Below are 16,793 nucleotides of genomic sequence, written 5' to 3' on the forward strand. Positions count from 1 at the left end.
CCAGCCTGAAACACATAATCAGAGAGATCTATAATGTCTTTTTTCATACAGTCTATGGAGCTGTCTCTCAGGTCATTTACCTTCATGGACTATGATGGAATCATACTGGTACCTGTAGTGCACTGACTTCAGTGCATGCATAATTTGTTGGATCCTGGCTCCAGATAGGCAACTAACCATTAACTTCTCCTTGTTCAGCCTGGTTAGAGGAGCATCAGTATGTCTTAAAATGGAGTCCCCTGTGACTATAGTCCTGGGAAGTGTGTTTTCTCATCTTACATGCTTTGTATTTGGGTCCCCACTGATTGTGGTTGTAGGAGTGGTGTTAGATGTTGCTTTTGTTGAGTCATTTTGAGTTTGATGTCTTTGTTATTTAATAAGATTGCATTTAAATGCCTTAGCATACTTTGGTCTATGTGTGTGGGGTGTTGTGTGTATGGTTTTGACAACTTGATATGTGACTGTATATCAGAGTTCAGCCTCCAGTGACATTGTGTAAGTACACCTCTCACTTACTGTATTTATTGCTTTAAAGGTTAAGTAGCTGTCAGTAAACATGAATCAATTGCTTCATTGTGTTAAGGTGCCCATATCCACCAAGCTGGCTGCAGAGAGGTTAGTTATCCACATTATTCGGTCCTATAATTGGTGAGCTACAAGGGTATGTTGTTGCGGGTTAACAGAAGGCTAACAAGGGTGCTTTTGGAAGGGGGGGGGGGGGTTGGAGGCAGACTAGCCTATAAAATACAATATTTTACTAAATGTAATGGTATTGCTACTCGGTACACAAACCAGCTGCTCTAAGCTTACCAGCACACAAGGCATTTGCTCACTACTTAATGCTTTACAGGGTACCACTTTATGGGCAGTGCTATAGGAAAGATTTGCTTCCAGTTGTTTGCATCTGTACAGGGCACTGACGTGGTGAGCAGCTCCATGCAAACGCTCCAAATTTATACCAGCACTAACAATAGTTAGTAGCCAATACAATTACTACACTTAGAATCCTTTTGTGTGTTTCCAAACTCAAACAGACCAGACAAACACCTACTGCTGTTAGATAAATAATCCCAGCTCTCCTAATGTAAAAACACAGTAAAAGAGTATTCCAAGTGCAGTGCTACTACAGACAAACTTAAACAAACTTAATGAAACTCGAAAGGACAGGCAACAACTAATTCAAGATATCAGGAGCAGTGTACTTCACACAGTTTATAAAAGTGTGATTATTCAATAAAAAAAGCTTCGCTTTATACTTCTTCACAGGTTAGCATAACCTGAAGTACTTTCTGCTTGCACTTCCTCAAAAGCAAGTATAACCTGACATACCCTCCTTTTGTACATTTTCAAGGGATTAAATACATCCAAATGGTCCTTCTCACCTTCAAAGGGTATCTCTCTCAAGACTACCCATCAGACTGCCTACCTTTGGCTGCATTTTACTCCTACAAGACTCCATCTGAAAACCCTCTTCAGGTCCAGAGGTTACAAATTTGATGAGCAGCAGGGCACTGGGCTTTAAGTACACCTTTTTGCATCTGTCCCTTGTTACTACGTGTTTCTGGACAACACATTTAAAGAAACCACCCAACACTAACTTAATACATGTATGTGTATGTATGCATACACGCACACACATGATTATAAGTAATAATCACAAATAAGATTGTTCAAAACACAACTCATCAGTCATTGCTATTATCGACAATTAAATAATCTAAAAAAGTAATATCAAAATGTAATGAGATTGTAATCTAGCAGGTTGCATTTGCAATTTGAAAACTGAAATATATAAAAAAAATATGTGAGGGTGCTTCAACCATAGCCCCCACACCCTTGGAAATTATATATGCTAACTCCAAGGTTGTTCAAACTTATGGAAAGGGGAAAAATTCCCTGAATTATACAATGGCTGATCTGCTGAAGTTCAAGTGTTGCTTAATTTGGCCAACTATACAACCAACAAATATTACCAACATTTCAATACCCAAAGAAATGCGTGCAACAAAGAATCAAATAACACTCATACACACACACTCGCGTGCACACACACATGCACACACACACGCACACGCACACACACATGCACATGCACACACGCACGCACACACATGCACACACGCACACACAGAGTCACATATGGGTATGTTTCATTTCACCGAATTGCATTTCATTGAATCACAAATGACTGAAAAAAATGATTAAATACACACTAGATTGAAGGTTAATTTGGCTGAACCACAATTCATAGAAAAATGCATAGGGCTACAGAAAATCACTGATAGTGTGGGTTTAGATAATAGGAACTATAAGGCAAATAAGTGTAGTTCAGAATCTATACCTTGCTTATACGCACTGTCATGTTGTACCTCCATCTCTAAAAGGTTGTGTTTGTGTGCCAGCAGTGATTCACTGTGTGAGGGGGCTTTCTATTTTCTCTGCAGTTGTGTGAATGTGATGTTAGTATAGGAACACATGAATATACTAGACAAGCAAGAGATCATGAGGACCATAACAGGCCTAGCCATATATTACTTTAAGTAGACTCTTTTCAAGCACTTAATAGTGCTCACCTCCCAAATTGAGCAGGGCTGTACATGATAACCCCTGTGTAAATTTGTGTCTACCATACCTCTCAACCTGGAAACATCAAAAATCTGGACAAGGACCATGAAAAATAGGTACAAATCTGTACGCTGATTAGCATACAATTTGCATACATAATTAAAGCACCCCGCCCACTCCAATGGAATTGTGAGATACCAACTTTGAAATGCAAACTGAAGAACAGAACCAAAATATAACACCAGAGTCCCCCTGCAGCCATTCCAATGTCCCATTACATGGCTATTTCACCCCATTTACCATAAACACGAATGTGTGCATACTGCTTTACTTCTACAATGATTATTTGGATTTTAGTTTTTTACGTTTTATAGCACAATGCGCAAACACTAATAGATATCTGCTAAACAAAACAATACTGTTTAACAATGAAAATAGACTTGGCATTAAAACTTCTCTGCCCTTGAAACTCATGTTCATTGAAAAAGCATTGAAACCCACACCACATCCAAAGAAAATGCATCTGGCCAGTCGTGGATAAAGATTACCTTTGGACTGTTTTCAAATCAGAGACCCCTTGCACACAAAACAAGAAACATGCATGCGTTCTTTGATACACCTTCCTGACTTTATTAAATTATATTCCTTGTATAATACAGCATACTTGTTAGACTTAAGTTAGAGCGCATTTTAAATTCATTGTTTAAACATTTTTCCAGGAGGCAATCAAGCAAACTGCATGCACCAATAATGACAAAACTGCCCTATTCAGAATATTTCCATAATAACAGTCTACTTCTACACACTATATATATATATATATATATATATATATATATATATATATATATACATACAGAATCACAGTAGTGTAAGCCATAGGCATGTTGGCTTATTGCACTTATTTTCAGTTGGGGGAGGGGCAAAAGACCAAAAACCAGAAATACATTTTAGACATTGCTTTTATAATTTTGGAAAGTTGCTTGCATAAAATGTTGTGTTACCATCATACATTTCACTGCCAAGTCTTGAATTCAGAACCCTGTACACTCCAGTCACAGTAACATACCATTAAGCTAAATCAGCAGTTGCCTGAAAGACAGGAAGACAAACTTAAATGGCCGTCATTTAGTGAATTCACTTCTCACTTCTCCCCATAGTTGTCAACCTCTTAGCACAAAAATACATAACAAAGCCAATAAAAGGGGAATACAGCCCCAAAATAGGGACACATTTCAAATACTGATCTTATAAACTTAGAAAATTGCTAGAATAAAAGGTTTTGTTTTACCACTCCTGAAAACCAGAGATCTAATGAGGAACAGAACAAAAATTTGAGACATAAATTCATAAGTCATGGTGGCTAGGGACTTTAGGCCAAATGTCTACTTAAAAAGCAAAGAGACGTTGCTACTTGGACCACTAATTTTTAAACTGCAAAAACTAGATTCTTTCCCATTCTTTGCTTGTTGCCTCACCATTCAAAACTTCTAAGACCAAATCCCTCCATAGGACCCTCCTAACAATCATCCCTCCCCAACCATGTCAAGTCCATTGCAGTGACTTTTTTTTGCATTACACCCTTTAGCTTAGGGAAGCTCTTCTTTCCAGCCTCAAAGAAACCATTCTCATAACCAAATGCCAGCCAGAATTCAAGAATCGCATATGCAAACACATTAAATGAAAGAAACAATTATATTGACCTTACTACACTAACAGCTTCAGCCACATTATATTAAAATAAGGTTTCCATTAAACATGCACCCTGACTAATACATCTTGGCTCACAGTACAGCTGCTTCACCATCTTGATAATACATCTCCCATTTCCTTTCTTATTACACTAACTTCTGTTCCTCTCAGACTGCTTTTTCTCTTTTCATATTTAGCTTTTGTCTTACCACAGACAATAAAATGTACATAAATATAGTATTGTAATCATTTACTTCTGTTGTACTTAACAAGAGACTACAGAAATGTTATTTTGTAGAAGACTAACCACATTTTAACTATAACATTTGTTGTAGTTTCTTTGCACATTATCTAACCTACCTACTCCATATGCCCCTGGATCAGCCTGTGAAATTTCCAGGGGATCAGTGCTGCTGTTATAGAAAAATAAAATATAATTTCTAGTGAATATCTTATACAATGAAGGGCATTTTGTGCTTAGATGCAGAGCTTGCTATGATTAGTAAGGGTTTCATAACTTTTCAGTAGTTATGAATAGCAATTAGCTGCCATATAAAATATGACTTGCTCTATGAAGCTCTATATAAAAAGAGAATCAGATACAAATGTGTTCAAAAATGAATCCATTGAATGTAATAGATTCGGGCAGTCAGACAGCCCAGGCGAGCAAAGGGGACAGGCTGACTGTGCTGGCAAATTGTCTTATTTCTGCATATTTTGCTTGGCTGTGTACAGTCACAAAAAAAGAGCATGCATGCAGCGGTTACACTCAAGTGTTCTGTCGATTTAAGAAGCAGACATAAAACTGAGATATTATTTTCCACAACACAGTCCTACAGATAACATCATCTGGCTTTTTATGGACTCCAGAAGGATTTTTATAAGGCATTTCTACTTAAAAAAAGAAACCTAGGTAAGAGCGGAATCTTATTTTAAAATACATGTGTAATAAAGTTTCACCTCATCACCTGTTAGCCCCTAAATAACGTCCTTCTTTGTTGGGATGCACAGAGCCTTCTGAAAAAGTTTACAGAGAAAACAGACCATAAGAAAATACATACATACACACACACACACACACACACACACACACACACACACACACACACACACACACACACACACATACATACATACACACACATACACACATACCTACCTTAGTGCTTAGCATGTAAAAGTGCATTTGCTGAAGTCCAATGAAGTAAATCCTGTGTTCTACCTGAACGGCAGAAGTACATCTTCTCGTGTGGCTGGTTCAGCAAAATCTTCCTCCTGTGATAGAAATGGCAGTCCTCTGCCCGAATAGCAGAAAGTAAAGCAAATCCTGTGTTTGTAAATCTATCTTAGACGTGTGGTGACTCCTATTCAAACAGACACACGGAATGCTGACGGAGCTGACGTCATCGCGCACATGATGACATCACCTCTGAAACCCCGAAATTTTAAAAATAGATCTGAAAAATCGGAAATAATGGGGTGCCACTCGGGAATCGTGGCACTCCATTATTGGGACCCCAAAACTCGGTAAAAACTGAGTTATACGGGACAGTTGAGAGGTATTGTGTCTACCCATCCAGTCATCAAAAATAGCTTTAAAGGTAGCTAAAGTAGTGCTTAGTTTGACCTGCATTGATAACTTATTCCATAAACTAAGAATACCTCTCCAGCACATCTTGTTTATTTGCTGGTGTGGATTTAGTTCCTTACTGTGGCTGCTTGTAGAGTACTGCTTTTGCAAAGAAACAGGAGGTTAAATAGGGCTGAGTCTTTCATGCTGGAGGGATAGATTCCTGTCCCAGAGACTTCCCATACTCTGGAACAAACTACCTGTCTATATCAAACAAAGCTCCTCATTAGCACTTTTCAAGGAAAATTTTGATGATTGGATGGGAAATAGGAAATTCACCCCAGGGATCACTCCTGTGGCTCTGCTCAATAGCGGCACAGGCAAATAATTTTCTTGGGTGGCGAAAGCCAGGGTACCTTTTAGGCTAGGCTTATACAGGCCCTAGGGCCAATAGCCTAGTACCTACCTATGAGCCTATGAACCTATAAAAAGAATCATGCTAATCTATCAAGGTAGTTACTGAGTATGAGGAGAGCCATGCTAATCTATCAAGGCAGTTACTGAGCATGAGGAGAGTCATGGTAATCTATCAGGATAGTTACTGAGTATGAGCAAAGTTGTGTTAATCTATCAGGGTAAATACAGAGTATGAAAAACAACAAAAGAACAGGCAGGCAACAGTAATTTCCTAAACTTTTATGGTTAGCGCTTTTCTCAAGTATTCTTACACTCAACTTCATCAGATATTAGTTAAAAGAATGGTAGCCATATTTAAAACCAGATTCATAGTTACATGTTCAGTCACCTCACATGACATCATGTCACCTGAGACAATTCTCATTTCTATAACACATGTACCTAAAAACTGTATAAACAATTGTATAAAAAATGTACATACACTTTCCTATTGACTTAATATTTATACGTACATATACAAAGAATACATAAATATACATTAAATAGCCAGCTAAAACACCCAAAAGACAATATTTGTTATTGTGTACATAAAAATTGTTACATGTCACTAATCAACTTGAATAAATTTCAGTTTGAATGTCATAAATGCATGTACTTGTGCATAAGGGGGGAGAAGTTTATGTGTATATAACAAACACAAAGAGTGCCCCAAATTATGTGTCTATTCACCTGAGTATTAGCCTTGTGTTAACGTTTTAAACTCCTCAGTTTCAAGACACATGCCAAAGAGCATACGTCATTCAACCCTGGTGTCACATAGGCCCTGGTTCTAAGCTGCCAAATCAGCTCCTTCACCTCAAGTTTTAAGCCTAATGGACCGTCCCGATGTCAAATTCAATTTGGTCAATCACCCTGAATGTGAAGGAATGACCACTGTTTTCTACCACATGTTTTGCAAGAGGAGTTGAAATGTATTCAATGCTAGTCAATAGGAAAGTGTATATACATTTTTATACAATTGTTTATACAATTTTTAGGTACATGTGGGGGGCTGGAGGATCTGAAATAAGTCAGTTAATGTTTTTTTCAACAACCTAACTAAAAAAAGTGGATGATTTGACTGACCTTGTGAACAGCGAATGGCTCCCTAACAACCAGAAGCAGGTTACAGTACAGTGTAACATTTTGAACCGGGCTGGTTTGACCCCACCAGCCAGTTCAACAGTTTCAATGTCACCTCGAGCGAATATTGGGAATCCAAATGCGATTACTCTTACTAATTCAACATTTTTAATACATAGTGACTGGCCGCAACCAGGCATTGGATTGCAGAACGAGGTTAACCAAGCTGATGTTAGTGTCAGCTCTTCCAACAATAACATCAGCATTGTGGACAACCTCAAGACTTTGGTTTATAAGTCTTTCAAGCTAAAGAAGTTACAACTCGAAATCTCCTATTTCAAGGAATGCATCAAGCGGCACCAGGTGCCGAAAGGACTTCGTATCTGGCGTTATCTGACAGGGCTGATTTCCAATTCAGCCTTCCATGTTGAGCTCTTGAAACTGTTTGATCAACAAAGGCTCGAATTTCTGGAGGTGCTGGTTAAGCACTACCAATTCATGGTGGACACCCTAGTGCAGGAGATCAAGGATGTGGATAATTCTACCAGGATGAACCCCCGGTACCAATTCGATTACCAGCGAGTTTTCGCTAGTATCGACAAGCAAATGGAGAAACTAAAATCTTTTAAAATCAAAAAACTGAAGCGAGATGAGGACGAGTACAAAAGAGGGATGGCTTATATGGAGCCTCCCCCCTCACAGCAATGGAACGCTTGAGCAGAAGAGAATAACAATGTTCCGAACACCCGGGCTAACTGTGACAATGAACCATCCAATTTAGGAGAAAACAACTGCTTCTCCTTCTTAGACCAACAGGACTTGGTTGGTACAAGTGAGGGAAATGGTGGAATAACCCTACAGAATACCCAGGAATTAAGAAGAAGTGAAAGGCTTCAAAATCGAACTGAAGCTGTTCACTCTCAGGCAAACAAGAATGTGAGGTCAGCAGCTTATTATCCAAATTTTCTCCATGGACAGAAGCAAGATCGGGCAACCCTGAACAGTGTATGCAATGGGTGGAAGACCAACAACATGTGTTGAGGCCACAAAAGGTAACATCTAATATGGTATTGGAACCAAATACTAATTTTCAAAATCCTGTTTCCAACTGTAATTTGCAACCCATCTTAGGACAGCCCGAGTTAGTACGTTTACCACATATAATAGTTGACTCTGGAGGTGACTTTAAGATTTTTAACTACTCGGAATATATTGTTCAACTGGAATTAGTTAATGCCCTTTTTATACCCCCAACATCAAAAAAGGTCCGTAGTAAAGGGACAACTGGTCAGGGCCGCAAGAATGTGTACTACGGTCATTGACTTTGAGGAGGAGTGTAGATTGTTATTGCAAATATTCACAAACAGAGGATACCCTGTAGACATGTTGAGTAACCTATTTGAGGAAGTTCAAAATAAAAAGACAAATGGCCATTTCAAAGCCATTTTAGATAACAGCAACCAGGGGATGTACCTGTTGGAGGTGAAAGTAACCTAAGGGTTGATTATAGGTATGCCTTCATTACTACGTTTAGCTCAGATGGTAAAAACATTAGACACATTTTGCAAAAGAATTGGAATATTTTCCAAATAGACAAAGAATTTATAAAATTTCCGATTGTATCAAATGTAGTTTACAGGAGGGAGATTAATTTGAAAAACCTCTTGGAACTGCCACCCCCAAAGATGATACGTATTCCAGGTATGTACAAATGCGAACCCTGCTCTTATTGCAGGTTTATGCAAACAGGTAACCGATTTAACATCTTGGATGAAAAATTCACTTGTAAGGGCAGACTTAATTGCAGTTCCACTATGGTTGTTTACCTCTCTTCCTGCCAGTTTGTATGGGTTTTTACATCAGCAAGACTGAGCTTAAACTAAGGGAAAGAGTGTACAAGCATATTTATCACATTAGGAAAGCCAAAACAGACAATGCTCTCGCAAAACATGTGGTAGAAAACCCAGGTCATTTCTTCACATTCAGGGTGATCGACCAAACAGAATTTGACATCAGGGGCGGTCCATTAGGTTTAAAACTTGAGGTGAAGGAGCTGATTTGGCAGCTTAGAACCAGGGCCTATGTGACACCAGGGTTGAACGACGTATGCTCTTTGGCATGTGTCTTGAAACTGAGGAGTTTAAAACATTAACACAAGGCTAATGCTCAGGTGAATAGACACATAATTTGAGACACTCTTTCTTCTGTTTGTTATATACACATAAAATCCCCCCCCCCCATGCACAAGTACATGCATTATGACATTTAACTGAAATTTATTCAGGTCGATTAGTGACATGTAACAATTTTTATGTACACAATAACAAATATTGTTTTTTGTATGTTTTTGCTGACTTTTTCATGTATATTTATGTATTCTTTGTATATGTACATATGAATTTGAGTATTAAGTCCACAGGAAAGTATATATACATTTTTTATAAGATTGTTTATACAATTTTTAGGTACATGTGTTATAGAAATGAGAATTGCATCAGGTGACATGATGACATGTGAGGTGACTGAACATGTGACTATGAATTTGGTTTTAAATATGGCTACCATTCTTTTAACTAATGTCTGATGAAGTTGAGTGTAAGACTACTTGATGAAAGCGCTAACCATAAACGTTTAAGAATTACTGTTGCCTGCCTATTTTTTGTTGTTTTTCAGTGGTTTGTTTCCAGTTTGATTCTAGTTACAGAGTATGAGCAGAGCATACCTCTCAACCTGGAAACATCAAAAAATCTGGACAAGGCCCATGAAAAATAGGTACAAATCCGTACGCTGATTAACATCTAATTTGCATGCATAATTACGTAACCCCACCCACTTCAATAGAATTGTGGGATACCAACTTTCAAACGTAAACTGAAGGACAGACAACCAAAATATGGCACCAGAGCCTCCCTGCAGCCATTCCAATGTCCCATTACCTGGCTATTTCACTCCATTTACCATAAACACTAATATGTGGATACTGCTTTACTTCTACAATCTACAATGATTATTTGGATTTTATTTTTACATTTTGCAGCACATCAATACACAAACTAACAGACATCTGATAAACAAAGCAATACTGTCTCACAATGAAAATGGACTACTTGGCATTAAAACTTCTCTCTCCTTGAAACTCGCACCTTCATGAGGATATTGTTATAGTCCACTTCAATCCCTTTGACAGTGATTTAGAAGAAGTATAAGATGGATCAAGAAAGGGAATGTTCAGACATAAGACGTTACAGTGGTATCAATACCTGCTAATTAAAGCCCTCTCTTGCAAACCAGCTTTAATTAATTTGAAATGCAGATTCATTGTATGTCTCATCTCTGGTACATATATTACTGTTTACAAAAGAAAAATGCAATAAAATTTTATGAAATGTACCCAAAAATACAGTAGTACTTTCTGTTGCAGAATTTCATGAAAGAAACATTTCATTGATCCAAAAAAAAAAAGTCACACTGCACATAAATTAGAAATTCAGGAACAGATTTTGCTTTTGTTACATTTATAAACAGTACCATCTGCTAGAGGAAGTTTTAGGTGAGAAACATAGCTTTATTACTATGAATAATTTGATTTAAAACTGCAGTTAAATCATCTCACCTTCCAAACTTTTAGTCATGAAAATCTTGTACTTTAGCAGTAGTTAATTAACTGTATCTACATACTCTGGTAAGATGGTATGAGAATGCATAAAGCTTGTGGTGGTTTCTTGTTCCATTTTGCACAGCTTATCTTTAAGTCCACTTGTTGTCATACATAATTCCAATTTATTCAATAGGCAGCTTCACTATGTATCATGTACTGTCATTTACAATGTATTTTAAGTCACAGAATTGGTCTGTCAAACTTAACAATTAACTTTAATTTGTTGGGTGCTTTACTTACCGGTACTTTCAGTTACTCTGCATATTTAATATGAAACATGTTTGAATGAGGTACTGCCTAAATGAGATAAACCATAACATATTTAAGAGGTAAAATGATTTCAGCTTCCAAGCTTACATGACTGCAAATTGTGCTTATTTTGTAGCTTGTCTGCCGAGTCATCCTTTCAGTTTAGTATTAAAAACATTTTTCTGCAGTTGTTTTCTTCGATACTGTACATAACAGAAAACATTATTTTGCAGTAAGGCAGCTCTGTCTGATGAAGTATGATAGTAATTCAAAGTTATTTTGTATCTTTTTTTATGAGTAAACTATGCATTGCTTTAGCAAATAAGTAGCAAGGCTAGTTAACATTTTCTTATGGTAAATGCATCTTAGGGGATATATCAGTTCAGTCAGTGAAATTTATGTGCACATAAAAATGAGTGGAGCTTAACTTTAGTATGATTATAACAGAATATGTTACCCTAACCGGGATAAGCCGAAAGACACAACAACACAACATGTTACAAGCACACACGCACTTCCTTACTTGAGTCTTTGTATTCCCCCGAACAAAATGAGCTGTCTGTCTCCCTTCATTACTTGAGTGCCCCGAACAAAATGAGCTGCTTCCTATTGCCGTTAATCCATTCTGCTCAGTCCTTGTATTGCCCTGAACAAAACGAGCTGCCTCCCATTGCGTTAATCCATTCTGCTCACTGCTGCCTTTCCCGCTCGCATTTTCAGTCAGAAATGATGACGTGAGCTCCTTGCGCTCAATTCCGACTGGCTGGTAGCCCTGACAGACTTGACGTTATCTCGCATGTGATGACATCAGCTCCGACAGCGCAATTTTTGAAAAAGTTAAAATTATAAAGCAAAAAAATCGGAAATGAAGGGTGCCACTCGGGAATCGTGGCACCCCTTCATTTGGACCCCAAAACTCAGGAAAATCTGAGTAATTCGGTATGGTTGGAAGGTATAGAGCAGAGTTGTGTTAATCCATCAGGGTAATTACAGAGTATGAGGAGAGTCATGCTAATCTGTCAGGGTAGTTAAAGAGTATGAGGAAAGTCATGCTAATCTATCAAGGTAGTTACTGAGTATGAGAGAGCCATGCTAATCTATCAGGGTAGTTACTGAGTATGCGGAGAGCCATGCTAATCTATCAGGGTAGTTACTGAGTATGCGGAGAGCCATGCTAATCTATCAGGGTAGTTACTGAGTATGCGGAGACCCATGCTAATCTATCAGGGTAGTTACTGAGTATGAAGAGAGTCATGCTAATCGATCAGGATAGTTACTGAGTATGAGGAGAGCCATGCTACTCAGAAGGGTAGTTACTAAGGGTGTATATTACATTATCGAACTTTCAAAAGTTCGAACGTCATATGGTCGACACCATATGATCGAACTTTTAAAAGTTTGAACGTTTCAATGGAGATCTCCGTACAGTGCAGAATGGGAATATTTCCCTTTCCTGCACTGTAGTGTGATCTCAGAGTTGGTATATTTAAAGAGCGGGGATGTGGAGGGCTGCAGGGGGCATTGCCCCTGCTTGAAACAGTCAGGAAGGTTTTTCTGATATTTTTTTTTTTTTAGCTTTTCGAACTTTTAAAAGTTTGATCATATGGCTTCAACCATATGACGTACAAACTTTAAAAAGTTTATAATGTAATATACATCCGTTACTGAGTATAAGGAGAGATGTGGTAATTAATCAGGGTAGTTACAGAGTATGAGGAGAGTCATGCTAATCTATCAGGATAGTTACTGAGTATGTGGAGAGTTATGTTAATCTATCAGGGTAGTTACTGAGTATGAGGAGAGTTGTGTTAATCTATCAGGGTAGTTACAGAGTATGAGGAAAGTCATGCTAATTGATCAGGGTAGCTGAAAGATTTAAGAACTTTAATTTTTTTTAGTTATAAATCTTTGTGACCTTTGCAATTGCTCAATATACTTGGATTTGTACATACCAAACAGCACTATATTCAATGATGAAAGTGGTAAGGGAAGAGTACAGTGGTAGGGTAACTTCTTTGGATCGTGGAGATATTCCATTAGAAATCAACTGGGACAGAGAGAAGGATTTTCTGACAAAGTGGGAAACATGATGATCTAATGAGAGAGTTCTCCACATAAGTATCTAGGTCTCTTATGGCTATATCTGTCTGAAGAGAAGTACTATTTGTAACATATGAGGTTCTGCCAAATGCTGCTATACTGCACTTTTTTCATTTAGATTGAAACCACTTTTGATATACCATGTATGTGGATATTCCAGCCCTTGCTGCAGTAAAGGGGGGGGGGTGAACGGAATGCATAGAGCTTGTCCCACCCCTGAAAAAAGCTTTTGGAGATGTATTTACTATATATGAACATTTCTGTTAAATGTGATTCACTGATTTGTGTTTGTGATGAAATGTGTTTTTGAACAATTGTGTCAATGATTTCTTATTCAATGAAATGAGTATTTCAAATGAGTTAAATGTACTCATGTATCAGTATGCATATATATATATATATATATATATATATATATATATATATATATATATCTTGCATGCGCACACACACACACACACACACACACACACACACACACACACACACACACACATACACACACAGAACTTATGTGTTTATATGTCTCTCTTTCTCTCTCTCTCACTCTCTCTCTCTCTATACACACACACACACACACACACACACACACACACACACACATATATATATATATATATATATATATATATATATATATATACTTTATTTGGCTCTGAAATTTAAGAGACAAAACTGCAGCTACTGTTTCAGTAAGTTATGATATGATGGTTTCAGAATAAAAGAGAACGTTTAGTTTTCAGTAAAGCAGTATAAATAATGTGAATTCAGTTATTTGATGTACAACATATTAAATGCTTGATGAAGCATTTTAGATATTATAAATAAAAGTAATGTGTATATAGCATGTGCTAACAATCACACAGTGTCTCATAGCATTTATCATGGTGTAGTCAGTCATGGTTGGATATTTTACCAACTTATGCAAATTTTTTGTGAATGACATTTTTCAGTATATACTTCAAAGGCTGTTAGATTTCTTCCTTGAGGGAATGCCATTGGGTATATGTAACAAACCAAACAAACCAAACCAGAAAGCTACAGTGCATTAAAATAGCACCTTCTGCTAAAAGTATTCATCTGTGCTTAAGTATGAAGCTGGGAAAAGAGAGTAAAAGTAAGCAAATAGGTTGCTTTAAGGAAATACATTGCTCTGAGACAACAGGAATTGCAAGACCACAAACAGCCACATACCAAATTCATAATCAGAACAATTCAGATGCCCAGATTATTTTCTTTTCCAGAAAGTTCTGAGTTCTTCACAGTTTCAGTACATTTCAAATCTCACATTATACAGCTTACACTCTGTTTCAAGGCATCTATACATCTGACAGTGAAATATCTGAAAATGACATTAATGGCAGCTCCTGGTAAAGGTCTGAATGTACGCTAGGGGGTTTAAAGCTTCAGCATATGTAAGGTGATTCATCCAAAGTCTGGAAATTTTAAAGGTCAACACTGTTTCAACGAAAACATTGATGCCAGAGTGGCTCTGTGATTCCTCAGTTACACTCAAAGCAGCATTACACCACACGCGGTGTGAGTTATTTTAGTTGTGAGTGCCTGTTAGATTTTTGTTTCTCAATGAAGTAACAAAAGTAGAAACTGGGAAGGGGATCACTGTTGCTGTCTACATGTAAGAGAAGATCTAGGAAAGATGTATATTACAGCAAAGAAGTAAGTAAAGCGGTAGAACAAAAGGAGCTATTTAAATGTTACATGCATGCAACATCCCTTAAAGAGGCAGAAAAAAGGGCACCTTGCCACAGCAATTTTAACGGCTTCTGTAGTCATTTATCAGTACCATACAGAAAGGATAATACTTGTAAAACTGTATGAGAATGTGAATTGGTTTAACTAACTACTTTCCTATTATATAAAACACAATTCCACTTCAGCTGAGAGGTAAAATCATAAATAAAACTGCACTGCCATGTGAATTTATTCACCACTTAAGCCATTGATTTACTAGCTGCTCTTCTACAGCTAATTCAGACACAGATATCTGATTCAGCACTAGTGAATCTCCGCTGCACTGCATGAGCTCTAAATCAGGATGGAGAAAAAGGACTCAGCAGGACAAAGAATGCTGAAAGACTGCTGGCACTCCGAGAGTGCATAATTAATAAACCAGGACAAAACCCCTCCAGTTTTATTCTCATTGTTCCCTGTTTCGCCTGAAGCTCCTTTCCCCATCCTAATCGTTCCCCTCAGAACAAGTTACTTTTCTTCCACCTGACCCTCTTCTATACTCCTGACTATTAATCCTGCATACAAAATCCCTAGACCCCTTCTGTACACTGACCCATGTAATCCTTACTTCCTCACACCTTGTCCTATTCATTCTGCCCCAGTAAGCCTACTTCACAGTAATAGCAGTTCTTCATCAAACATAACTCTTCAGGGAAAGCCACCTGACAGTGTAGACATTAGCTCTAGGTGATTTGGTCACTGTTGATGTGACACCTTGACCGCATGCACATAATGGGGAAAAAGAGGGTTGATGTTGACACCTTCCATTAAACTTTAAGTTTTCAGTCTGATGAATAGCTGCTCAGTGTCAAAGCTAACTAGTTTGTTACTCTGAGATGAAATACAATTTCCTATATATTTTACTCTGAAGTTTTACTTTAGTTTAGTTTAGATGTATTACCTCAGTATAACAATTATCTCAGTATAATACATGTTTTTTCCAGCTTCATCATTTTGTTAAACTGAAAACTTTGTAATTTAAAAGCTTCTGTTTAACAACACCAGTTCTGTTTTTATTCATCTGTGTATATGCTTTCACACAGGCAGAAAATATTGTCAGCCTGTCAGGTACTGTTACTTCTGTTGATATGGCTAGTCCCATTTAGCCTGCAGCCTGTTTTCAGAGACTTGACATGGAATCTACACTAACTAGAAATAATTTTGTCATGACACTGAACAGATTAGCCTCCTATCTTTTTGATAAGTTCTATGGAATCTTAAGCATTATCTGAACTACCACCAACTCAAGAAGGTGGGATTTCAATTTAATGTCTCGTCCAAAGGCTAGCACTTTAAAAGTGCAACACCCCTCTGTATGTTGTACTATAATGTCAACTCTGGAAAATGAATACCTTGCTGGGGAGAGAACCCACAGCCTTCTGATAGTTCCAGCATGAAAGGCAGATGCGATACCTAATAAAATACTGACACTGTGATCAATGACATATAACTATAATGTGCATCTCAAAGCTGCTATAAATTTAAGAAGAATATCCTGTATACAATAAATACAGCTGAAATTCTGTGACAAAGAATTCCTCAAGTGAGCTAGGCCTGTAATTAGTATAGTATCTCTTCTTTTCTGTATAACTTAACTAAAACTGCACCATTTAAATGTAAAGAAAATAAGTCAACCCTAACAGATAAAATATCACACTGCAATGAACA

This window comes from Protopterus annectens, chromosome 3.part0 (assembly GCF_019279795.1).
Source record: "Protopterus annectens isolate FY-2018-M chromosome 3.part0, PAN1.0, whole genome shotgun sequence".
Lineage (NCBI taxonomy): Eukaryota > Metazoa > Chordata > Ceratodontiformes > Protopteridae > Protopterus > Protopterus annectens.